The following is a 13,125-nucleotide window of genomic DNA, read 5'->3' on the forward strand; positions in this document are numbered from 1 at the left end:
AGCGAGTGTGCAATATTTCAGACACATTCTTCGAGATCATCTTCCTCTTCATCAAGAATGGTGGGACAAGTTGGTAAACTACTTGAAGAATTAACTACAAAATTAAATAGAGAAAGTACATCGAAAAATAAAATTGTAATTTAAAACTGTAAAAAAAATTAATTTAAAGAGAAAAAGTACAGTAACAAAATTAAAATGAAAAGACAATAACAAAATAAAATTGTGATTTATTTACCTTTTACCCCATCCCACAACCATCTTCGCGAGCACATAAATACCTCCAAAGTCGTTGGATTAAGCCTACTAAGATGATGACCAATTATTCTTCCACTATTGGTAAAAGCAGATTCAAATGGAACAGTCGACATAGAAATAGCTAAGATCGTTATGGTTGAGTTGAGCTACTAAAAAAAATGAAAATTAATAAAACTAAAATCCTAAAATATTTATATCCACATATATGGGGCTGGTATAGGACGAGTATTATAGGACTGATGACCCCCTACTCGAACGAATATGAAAAATTGAACCCGAAACCCTTTGTATGACCCATTTAGTATCTTTAAATCGGCTCCTTACGCGCGGGTCCATTGCGGTATGCCTCAACTAACTATTTGGGAAGCTCGATTGAAGTCTGGGCTGTAAGTTTCAAGCAAGCCCGACTCATTTTACCTCGCGACCCGAGCTCCCTTCCCGATTTAGTTCGCGCCATGCCGCGTCGTCTCCATGTATCCGCCTCGCTGGACTTATTTTGAGTAGTTTTGAACTCCATTTTCAGTTGGTTGCTCGATTTCAGGGGTTTCCCGAGGGTGAGAAAGTTACACGTTCTGTTTTATTCGATTTTTGGTCGATTATCGACCTTATTATTGATTATTATTGGATTTTTGGTGTAGGTACTGGAGTTGCTCGATATCAAGGTATATTCCGGTGAACTTATGAATTATATCGAACTAGAAGTGCTATTATTTGTGTGAATTATTGTGTTGTGATAAATATTGGAACTAATGTTGCGAATTTCGAGCTAGAAAATAGCTGAAAAATAAACTATTTTGAATCATGAGAAAACAAATTGAAGTCGAGAAGATTTGGGAAACATTGGCGTTATGTCAATTATTGGAATTTATTGGTGAATTATGTTGTGATAATTATTTGGTTTTATGTTGTGAATATTGAGTTGCGATAATATTGGGCTACAGTATTTATAAATTTTCGAATTTTTATTTTTAGCCTAAAATCTATTGCAAATTTTGAGAAAATAATCTATTAGTTGTGATAATTGAGAATTATTGGGGTTGCGATTATCATTGTGCTTGTGTTGCAATTATTCGAGTTAGAAATAGCCGAAAGTTGGATAATTGTGAAATTTGGAAAATAATTCTATGTTGGAAATTTCTTTGGGGATTATTGGTGAATAAATACTTATGACAAATTGGTTGTGAATTAATGAAGTTGATCGTATTTTCGATTGTTCTAGTTCTTGAATAATTGTGGAAATCGGGTAAATTGTTGGGTTATCGTGTACAAATGCTTTAATTAAGATAATTGATGCGATTAAAACTTTTAAAACTTTTATACGAATTGATGTATTATTGAGAACATTGAAAAAATTATTTTCCTGGATGTGTTACAGAGTAAACAAGGATTTTGGCATTATATAATTATTGGTTATTGTGATTAGTTTAATATATGGTAAAGTTAGTACCGATTTTAACTGTAATCGGGTTTTGTCTCGACTTTTGGATATTATGTTGATTTTTTATATTTTGTGGAAACATTTTAGTTGAGTTTGAGCTCATATGTATTTTTATGCAGTAGTTGAGTCGTTAGATTGATGACGAGTAGATTTGAGCGTCGAAAGATTTGGATAAAGTAAATTTAAAATGTATGTTTTGGCAAGGTGTTTTTGTGTGTCCTGAAGGATAGGTGACACATGATTAAGTTTATCGGTGAGCAGCTTGAGAAAGGGAAAAGAGAAGTGTAAAGGTGAGATATCCTAGGATTTTCTGTGCCTTTTATTTTGGTGGTATTTTACTGCTTAGAAGCATGCCTATGATTATTTATCAGATATGTAATTTATTTTGTCGGGCTGTGATCCAATGGATTTACCGTTTGTGTAGAGCATACTTACTTTTCAAAAATTATGTTTCCAATGTTTTGAATTTTCATTTGATGGATACTATGTTAATATTTCAGACTAAATGCTGTCTGATTGAAAAATTTTATGTCTACCCTTATCTTTTTTTATCATATTAGTAGTATTTGATCATGGACAAAGAATTCATGTTAGTGGAAGATTGTGCCGATGGTATGCGTTTATGGTGTTGGGTTTCTGGTGCCGGTGTCGGTTCAGGAGGCACTTGTTGAGGCTGGGTGTGGGTTTGGTGTTGGACAAATATGAGTGTATATGTGGTTCTGATGCGTTTGTGTTCGTGTGTTCAAAGCAAGACGTTGGAATATGAGTTGGGCCTGGGTGAGGGTAGGAATGGACCGTTAGAAATGTTAATTGTCTTGGGTTATATGTATCCTCTGATTTTTTATGGGGATGGTGCATTATCCTTGAGCTTAGATGGTGAACCGATTTAACATTAAAATGAGTTTATGAATAAAAATTGAGTCCAGTTTGATATTTGGGCTTAACTATGAAATGGATTTACTAATCAAGTATAGTGGAATTATTTTGGGCTTAGAAGGAATTAATTATGTCAGGATTAGTTAGTTTTGTAGAGGACAGTTTTACATATATCGTATGAAATTTTAATAAACATAATGTATTTCATGACACGATGAATTAGGATTTTCACAAAATATTGGTAGATGGCATGTATCAAATTTGAGAGTAAATATTCTATAATTCAAGATAAATGGATATCATGAAATCGTGGAAAATAAGAGAAGGCTTCAATTGCGAAATCAAGTTAGACCAATTTGGGTGATCAACAATTAAATTTGATGTGGAGTTTTATTCATTATAGGTGCAGGGCATCGAGGGGTCGAGGCATCGAGATTTGATAAGGGATGCACTTAGGTACGTGATTACATATTCTACTTTAAATCCAGTCATAATGTGTGTTGTGGGCAAATTGTTGTTTGGTTTGGAACATGACCATGTTTACATCCTCTCACATCCTCTCATGTGGTAGCAGGTTTACTTGCATATTTATGCATGTTTGTATCTTTGTTTGCATATCTGGTTAAGGGATACCATATAGTGAGACATAGTTGTCAAAAGTGAGCGCTTCTCGCTGCTTCAGCGCAAAGCACCTCGAAGCGCATGACTTGCGCTTCTGAGAAGTCCGTGCGCTTCAACTCAAAGTGCAGTTTGCACTTGGGGGAAAACCTCTGCCTTTTTATTAAAAAAAGTCTGCAGAGTTGAAACCCATAATAAATAAAAAGAAAAGAAAAGTTTCCATTTGAACGCAAACTAAATATATAGCTGATATAGGTGGATTTTACTTTTTTTTCATATCATGTTATGTCGCATTGTGTTGCATTTATCATTTAGATTGCATGCATTTTGTGTTATTTTAGCATAATTTATGTTTTCTTGTTGTTCATGTGTTTGGTTGGTGAAAATGCAGGAAAGTCGTGCACAAACTGAAGAAATTCCTTTCCCCTTACATTTCAGGCCCCTCTCGAATTTCTTCAGTTTGTGCACGACTTTCCTGCATTTTCACCAACCAAACACATGAGCAACAAGAAAACATAACAAAAACTTGATCGAGCAAAACTTGCACTGTGAAATCCTTAATAAAACTATGTTTTTGTATGCTCAAAAATTAATCGCAAGTGCACGAATGTCAAGTAATAGTATAATGTACGTGAGTACGAGTATCGTTCCACTGAAGACTGTATTTTACAATTATTATTTTCAGTTATCAAATCTTTAGCAACCGAAATTCGATTGATTGTTTATTACTACTATGCTCAAATAAATATGCAATTAAAAAGATTTAAGACTTAAATAATGAGATTTAATATCTAGAATGGTTGATTAAAATTCAATGAGAAATGAATTTGTTGGGAATATCGGTTCACCTACCCCTCGTTAATTAACTAATTCGTTCGATAGTGATCTACGCCTCCGACAGGATTTCCTATTCAATTGAACACGCCCTCTCGAGCTATGCCAACCTAATTCTATTCAGTGAAGTAATTAAATTTCTTTAATTATTTATCAAGAATGAATCGCATATCGATCTATGAAATCCCCTAGTTTTCGACCCTTAGGACTATAACTATCGGCGCGTATCCAATTTCATATGTCTATGTAAATTGTAGATCCACGGATTATATTACTCGTTCCTATCACAAGCTATTCTCTCGAACTCACTCGCAATATAAAAACGTTGTTAAAGTTAGCTACGCTCTAACAACACGATAAACAATAGTAATATCAAGAATAAATCATAAATCATCGCATGAATTAATCAAATCAAAGTTCGGGGTAGGATCCCCTTAAATCCCAACAAATATTTTGTTTAGCTACTCGAATTTATAATAAAAATAAACACAACAATGTTTAAAAGATCAAAACTAAGTTAGAAATACTAGATTTGACGAAAAACGCAAAGACGATGCACGGAAATCTTCGAAGATTCAATCCAAGCGCGAAATCCTCTCCAAGGCTTCGGTGGCTGCTGAATGAATCTCAAAATCGTGCCCTCAACCCTTCCATATCATCCATATCCAGAAAATAAGGTAAGGAATCGGCCAAGAAATCTTTCCAAAATATCAAGCGCGCCCGGGCGGGCATAAGTTTCCGCCCGGGCGGATGGCTTGCGCAAATCTTGTATTTTCATTTTTCTTTGACGCACCCGGGCGGACTTAAATGACTCTCGCAAAAATTCCATTCCCCTTACCTTTCAGGCGCCCGGGCGGAGGTCTCTCGAATTTCTTCAATTTGTGCATGACTTTCCTGCATTTTCACCAACCAAACACATGAGCAACAAGAAAACATAAATTATGCTAAAATAACACAAAATGCATACAATCTAAATGATAAATGCAACACAATGCGACATAACATGATATGAAAAACAAGTAAAATCCACCCATATCAACCCCCCAATACTAACCTTTTGCTCGCCCTTGAGCAAAACAGGCGACAAGACAAAATGGAACATGACACAAAGTAGCTCGATAGTGAATTCATAGTCATCAACTAGCCTCAGCGAAACTCAACATATTCCCTTGTCGCTCAATGTAAAAGCACGACTCTTCGCACTTGCATTGATCTAGACATGGTTTCAGGTAAAACCTGAACGTGTATGTGTGTGTCGTTAGTCCTAGCATCATAAATGACAGAGGGATCCATTTTCAACCATTGTCAGAGAGTTAAATCAGCCTGTTAGTGTAAATCTTACTCTCCTTTATTCCTCTGCACTCATTGATCACCAGCAGCGCCCCTTTTTCTATTATCTCTTCTTTTTTTTTACTGAATTGGAATACAGTAATAAAATGACTATATTGGAACCTTTCATCTCAGATTCAAATCCATGTGTTTTACATTTTAGCCAGTAATATGATTTCGTTCCTTTATTTGGCTCCCCAGCACCTTACATCTCCAACTTTAGCCAGGAATAAGATTTCATTCCTTTATTCGGCTCCCCCACACCTTACATCTCCATCGTTCTCTTTTTTTTTTTACGCTGTTGATAGATACCTCGATTCAAGAGAATATAGTCAAGTTCAATTTACGCCTTCAAACATCTTCGTTCCCCACTTTAGTTTTAAATTTTTCCCGTCTTATCATGCATGCTTCTAGTTCTAACATTTGTGCAAATAGAGTTCAACGTTTTAAATAAAACTTCATGTCTTTACCACAGTAGGTGCTAAAGAGGTGCGAGTACACGACAGGCAGGGCATGTCTCATCACCTCTTAATCATCCTTGGCTAACAAGTACTACTTCGAACATTGTCGGCTGACACACACCAATGCAAAACGATTAAAACTAAATGCCAACAAATATAACCAACAAAACACCAAAAATGAACACACGAAACAACACCCATCCACCCCCCAATACTAAAGTCGAGCAGTGTCCCCAATGCAACAGACGATAGAAAAAGAGACAGATAGTGCATAACAAAATAGATGCAATATGACCTAAACATGCAATAGAAACCGAAATAAACAAAAGGACCGCAACAAAATGCAAGAAATAAAAAAAAGGGACAGAAGTGACTCCCCTCTCAATGATCATCCTCCTCGTGCGCCTCCGGGGGAATGACGCCAGCTTCCGGCTCTGGTGCATCGGCATAGTGGAACTGAAACGGTGGCGGGAAAGCTGGCATAGGTGGTGGCATAAGGGCTGGGTCAATACCACTGTGGCTCAGGGACAGATGCAGCATGGCATCAATAGCAGTCTGATATGTCTGACTCACAGCCTGCCACTGTAACTGATGATCCGCGAATGCAGCAAATTTGTCCATCCGGTCCTGAAGAAGGCGACGTCGAGGTCGCGGGGCCGGTGGTGGGGGCGACTGTGGTGAGGGATCGAACGTCAAGTCGTCCCAGATAGGGCCAAACTGAGGGAAGGCCTTCTGCCGCACTGCCATTTTCTGTAGCCAGCTAGTGTCATCAAGGGCCTTGGTCGGTGGTAACCATTCATCATCATCTTGAAAAACTACCCCAGCACCCGCACATAGCTCGGTGAAAATGTGGGGAAAGAATAGTGCCACATTCGGATTATGAATGCTCAGCTGGATTTGTGAATGAATAATCATGCCCACATTGATTGGCATCTGGGTCATAAGTGCATACAGCACCACTCCCCTCTCCCTCTGTACTTCGCTGGCGTGCCCGACTGGCATCAAACGTGTGGCCAGAAATGCATACCACATCGCAGCCGGGACGAGCAAATATTTCTCTTCAAAACAAGTGTACGAGCCAGGTGTCTTCCACGGAGACCCCAGATAGCAGATTCTTTGCATCATCAAGTCTAAGTTGGGTTCTGCTGTCCATGCCACATATACCAAGTAATCCACCGCCGGTGTCTCAAGCACCCTATTAATCTCTACCGAACTAAAATCTACCAGCTTCCCTCTCACAAATGCTTTACTATCACTCCTCTCAGCCGCATTAGCATAGAATTCTCTTACTACCGGTGACACCGCGGCTTGCGGTTGGCTACAAAATTTTCCCCATCTTCTATTCTCAATTTGATTTATAATCAAAATTTGGACAACAAGTTGGAACCCTCGTTCTCGAATCGGAGCTCGATGTATTTTTGCATGTTCGTAGCGTTCTCTAGCGGCATCATTCACAAATAACTGAGAATTACGCGATGAAGATGAAGACGCATCGTGACTTACCCGAGCTTTCTTGGGTGCCATTGTGGATTATTTGAGAAGCACAAGTAGCCCGGAGTAGGAGGCGTGTTGCCGGAAGAAGATGGTGGCCGGAAGCTTCAGCGACGGCCGGAAAATTTCAGTGGTGGCCGGAAAATTTCAGTGGTGGCCGGAAAAAATCACTTCTTGATGCTTGGTGAAGGTGATGACCCACGATTTGACTTGAAATCGGCACAAAACGAACAATTTGAGCAAGATTTGAGTGAGGAGGTGCGGAAAAATCGAAGGGGGCGGCTAGGTTTCGACTGGGGAAGAGAAAGAAGAAGTCTGCGCTTATAAAATCTCCGCGACCCGCACGGGCGGATGTGTGCGGCTTTTGAAAATTTTTTAGAAAAAAGGGCGCGCTCGGGCGGATGTGAGTTTCCTGCCCGGGCGGATGACTTGCGGCTTTTGCTTGGAAGGTGGCAGACATCAAGGGAATATGTCCATCCATCTGCTTGCACAAAATCTTGATGGAAGAAAAATACTCACCCCTCGTGCAACCTCAAAGACGACTCAATCCGAAGATGCAAGAGATAGTGAAGGCTGAAACCATTAGGCTTCTCGATGCAGGTATTATCTATCCTATTTCAGATAGTGCATGGGTAAGTCCTGTTCAGTGTGTGCCCAAAAAAGATGGGATTACGGTGATCACTAATGAAAATAATGAATTTATTCCCACGAGGACTGTTACGGGGTGGAGAGTGTGTATTGACTATAAGAAGTTGAATGATGCCACCCGTAAGGACCACTTTCCTCTGCCTTTTATTGATCAGATGTTGGAGAGACTAGCGGGGCATGAGTTTTACTGTTTTTTAGATGGTATTCGGGGTATAATCAAATCACTATTGCACCTGAGGACCAAGAGAAAACCACTTGCACTTGTCCTTATGGAACTTTTGCTTTCCGCCGTATGCCTTTTGGTTTTTGTAATGCCCCTGCTACGTTTCAACGTTGCATGACTGCTATATTCCATGATATGATTGAAATCTTTCTTGAAATATTTATGGATGAATTTTCTTTCTTTGGTGCAGCGTTTGATGCAGAATTTGAGAACCGTGTTGAGGAGGTGCGAGGAGACGAACTTGGTACTTGATTGGGAGAAGTGCTACTTCATGGTACAAGAGGGAATTGTTTTAGGGCACAAGGTTTCGGAACAAGGGATTGAGGTGGACAAAGCTAAAATAGAATTCATAAAGAACCTACCACCACCAGCCTCAATAAAGGGAGTTAGAAGTTTTCTAGGCCACACCTGGTTTTTATAGGCGGTTTATCAAAGATTTTTCAAAAATTGCCAAACCTCTATCTTCCTTACTTATGAAAGATGTGCCTTTTGATTTCAATTCTGACTGTTTACAGGCATACGGGGATTTGAAGGAGCGCTTGGTTACGGCTCCTGTCTTGGTGGCACCAGATTGGGATCTACCCTTCGAGGTCATGTGCGATGCCAGCGATACTGCGGTTGGTGCTGTCCTTGGCCGAAGGCGGAACAAGGTATTTCATACTGTATACTATGCAAGTAAGACTCTAGATGAAGCACAATTAAACTATGTCACCACTGAAAAAGAATTACTTGCAGTAGTATTTGCATTTGACAAGTTCCATTCATACCTTGTTTTGTCGAAAGTAATTGTGTTTACTGACCACTCTGCCCTTAAATATCTGCTTGCTAAGAAAGAGGCCAAACCACGATTGCTTAGGTGGATATTACTTCTCCAAGAGTTTGACCTCGAAATATAAGATAAAAAAAGTGTAGAAAATGTGGTAGCTGATCATCTTTCTAGGCTAGAGCACGTTAGTAAAAATTGTGAAAACGATGAGATAGATGATTGGTTTCCGGATGAACAGCTGTTAGCGGTGAAAAATTGTCCTTGGTTTGCAAACTTTGCGAATTTTCTTGTTACAGCCTCACCCTCCCCAAATTTCACATTTCACCAAAGAAAGAAATTCTTTTCGGACGTGAAATATTATTTTTGGGAGGAACCCTTCTTGTTCAAAATATGTGTGGATTCTATGATCAGAAGGTGTGTTGCAGAAGAAGAGTTTGGTCAAATTCTCAACCATTGCCATGACCATGAGGTAGGTGGTCATTTTGGACCAACAAAGACGACATCTAAGGTACTTGAATGTGGCTTTTATTGGCCAACCCTCTTTAAAGATGCTCGTTCTTATGTGCTAGCCTGTGATAAATGCCAACGGACATGTAACATCTCTAACCGTCATGAAATGCCTTTAAATAATATCATTGAGTGTGAGGTTTTTGATGTGTGGGGAATAGACTTCATGGGACCGTTTCCCGGCTCGTTCACGAAAAAGTTTATTTTGGTGGCGGTTGACTATGTGTCTAAGTGGGTAGAGGCAGAAGCATATGCCACTAACGATGCTCAAGTGGTCCTGAAATTTTTAAAGAAAAATATTTTTAACAGGTTTGGAACACCACGAGCAATCATTAGTAATGGTGGCACCCATTTTTGCAACAAACTCTTTGAAAAACCTTTTTTTTGCAAATATGGTGTCACACACTCCCTATCACTCCCAGACGAGTGGTCAAGTAGAAGTGTCTAACCGAGAGATCAAGCGGATTTTAGAAAAAGTGGTAGGTGTCAGTCGGAAAGATTGGTCTGTAAGGTTAGATGATGCTCTTTGGGCATATAGAACTGCGTTCAAAACACCTATAGGCACTACACCATATAGGTTATTGTTTGGTAAAGCGTGTCATCTACCTGTAGAGTTAGAGCATCGGGCATATTGGGCTACAAAAGCACAAAACTTTAACTTTACTGATGCAAGAATTCCGGAATCTGGCATATGATCTCGCACTGTCTTACAAGGAAAAGACAAAGAGGGCTCATGATAGGCGGATCATCGAAAGAGAATTCAAAGAAGGCGAAAATGTGCTACTCTACAATTCCCGGTTGCGACTGTTTCCCGGAAAATTGAAGTCGCGATGGTCTGGTCCATTCGTGATTTCTAAAGTTTACCCATCGGGAGCTGTAGAATTGAAAGATGGAAAGGATGGGACATTTACGGTCAATGCCCAGCGACTGAAGCACTACATGGATGGCACAGTTAAGCCACAACTTGGAATCACCCGGTTCCAAGACAATCCGAACTGAAACTGACCGATAGTCAAGCTCTCGACTATAAATTGAGAACTACATCTCTTTCTTTTATCTTGCATTTAATTCGATTTTTAGTTTATTTTCTTATTGTTTTACTTTAAAAAAAAATTCGTGGGGCAGCGAACGAGGTCGCCCGGGCGGAAACTTATGTCCGCCCGGGCGCGACCCTTTTTCAAAAAAATATTTTTTCAAAAGCCGCAAGTCATCTTCCCAGGCGGAAACTCATATCCGGATGACTTGCAAAATAAATTTTCAAAAGTCCGCGACCTCGACGTCGCCTTTTTCAGGACCGGATGGACAAATTTGCTGCATTCGCGGATCATCAGTTACAGTGGCAGGCTGTGAGTCAGACACATCAGACTGCTACTGATGCCATGCTGCATCTGTCCCTGAGCCACAGTGGTATTGACCCAGCCCTTATGCCACCACCTATGCCAGCTTTCCTGCCACCGTTTCAGTTCCACTATGCCGATGCACCAGAGCCGGAAGCTGGCGTCATTCCCCCGGAGGCACACGAGGAGGATAATCATTGAGAGAGGAGTCACTTCTGTCCCTTTTTTTTATTTCTTGCATTTTGTTTCGGTCCTTTTGTTTATTTCGGTTTCTATTGCATGTTTAGGTCATATTGCATCTATTTTATTATGCACTATCTGTCTCTTTTTCTATCGTCTGTTGCATTGGGGACGCTGCTCGACTTTAGTATTGGGGGGTGAATGGGTGTTGTTTCGTGTGTTCATTTTTGGTGTTTTGTTGGTTATATTTGTTGGCATTTAGTTTTAGTCGTTTTGCATTGGTGTGTGTCAGCCGACAATGTTCGAAGTAGTACTTGTTAGCCAAGGATGATTAAGAGGTGATGAGACACGCCCTGTCTGTCGTGTACTCGCACCTCTTTAGCACCTACTGTGGTAAAGACATGAAGTTTTATTTAAAACGTTGAACTCTATTTGCACAAATGTTAGAACTAGAAGCATGCATGATAAGACGGGAAAAATTTAAAACTAAAGTGGGGAACGAAGATGTTTGAAGGCGTAAATTGAACTTGACTATATTCTCTTGAATCGAGATATCTATCAGCAGCGTTAAAAAAAAAAGAGAACGATGGAGATGTAAGGTGTGGGGGAGCCGAATAAAGGAATGAAATCCTATTCCTGGCTAAAGTTGGAGATGTAAGGTGCTGGGAAGCCAAATAAATGAATGAAATCATATTCCTGGCTAAAATGTAAAACACATGGATTTGAATCTGAGATGAAAGGTTACAATATAGTCTTTTTATTACTGTATTCCAATCAGTAAAAAAAAAGAGATAATAGAAAAAGGGGCGCTGCTGGTGATCAATGAGTGCAGACGAATAAATGAGAGTAAGATTTATACTAACATGCTGATTTAACTCTCTGACAATGGTTGAAATGGATCCACCTGTCATTTATGATGCTAGGACTAACGACACACACATACACATTCAGGTTTTATCTGAAAACCATGTCTAGACCAATGCAAGTTCGAAGAGTCGTGCTTTTACATTGATCGACAAGGGAATATGTTGAGTTTCGCTAAGGCTAGTTGATGACTATGAATTCACTGTCGAGCTACTTTGTGTCATGTTCCATTTTGTCTTGTCATCTGTTTTGCTCGAGGGCGAGCAATAGGTTAGTATTGGGGGTTGATATGGGTGGATTTTACTTGTTTTTCATATCATGTTATGTCGCATTGTGTTGCATTATCATTTAGATTGCATGCATTTTGTGTTATTTTAGCATAATTTATGTTTTCTTGTTGCTCATGTGTTTCGTTGGTGAAAATGCAGGAAAGTCGTGCACAAACTGAAGAAATTCAAGAGACCTCCGCCCGGGCACATATTTATGTCCGCCGGGCGCCTGAAAGGTAAGGGGAAAGGAATTTTTGCGAGAGTCATCCGCCCGGGCGGAAACTTCTGTCCGCCCAAGCGCGTCAAAGAAAAATGAAAATACAAGATTTGCGCAAGCCATCCGCCCGGGCGGACATAAGTTTCCGCCCGGCGCGCTTGAAATTTTGGAAAGATTTCTTGGCCTATTCCTTACCTTATTTTCTGGATATGGATGATATGGAAGGGTTGAGGGCACGATTTTGAGATTCATTCAGCAGCCACCGAAGCCTTGGAGAGGATTTCGCGCTTTGATTGAATCTTCGAAGATTTCCGTGCACCGTCTTTGAGTTTTTCGTCAAATCTAGTATTTCTAACTTAGTTTTGATCTTTTAAACATTGTCGTGTTTATTTTTATTATGAATTCGAGTAGCTAAACAAAATATTTGTTGGGATTTAAAGGGATCCTACCCCGAACTTTGATTTGATTAATTCATGCGATGATTTGTGATTTATTCTTGATATTACTATTGTTTATCGTGTTGTTAGAGCGTATATAACTTTAACAACGTTTTTATATTGCGAGTGAGTTCGAGAGAATAGCTTGTGATAGGAACGAGTAATATAATCCGTGGATCTACAATTTACATAGACATATGAAATTGGATACGCGCCGATAGTTATAGTCCTAAGGGTCGAAAACTAGGGGATTTCATAGATCGATATGCGATTCATTCCTGATAAAAAATAATTAAAGAAATTTAATTACTTCACTGAATAGAATTAGGTTGGCATAGCTCGAGAGGGCGTGTTCAATTGAATAGGAAATCCTGT

At 39.5% G+C, this 13,125-nt stretch overlaps 1 pseudogene; it reads left to right on the forward strand.

The window, feature by feature from the left end:
- Positions 1–596: 596 nt before the first annotated feature.
- Positions 597–13,125, forward strand: part of LOC142551399 (uncharacterized) — a 29,451-nt pseudogene continuing 16,922 nt past the window's right edge.

Source organism: Primulina tabacum, chromosome 7, assembly GCF_025594145.1.
Source record: "Primulina tabacum isolate GXHZ01 chromosome 7, ASM2559414v2, whole genome shotgun sequence".
NCBI lineage: Eukaryota > Viridiplantae > Streptophyta > Magnoliopsida > Lamiales > Gesneriaceae > Primulina > Primulina tabacum.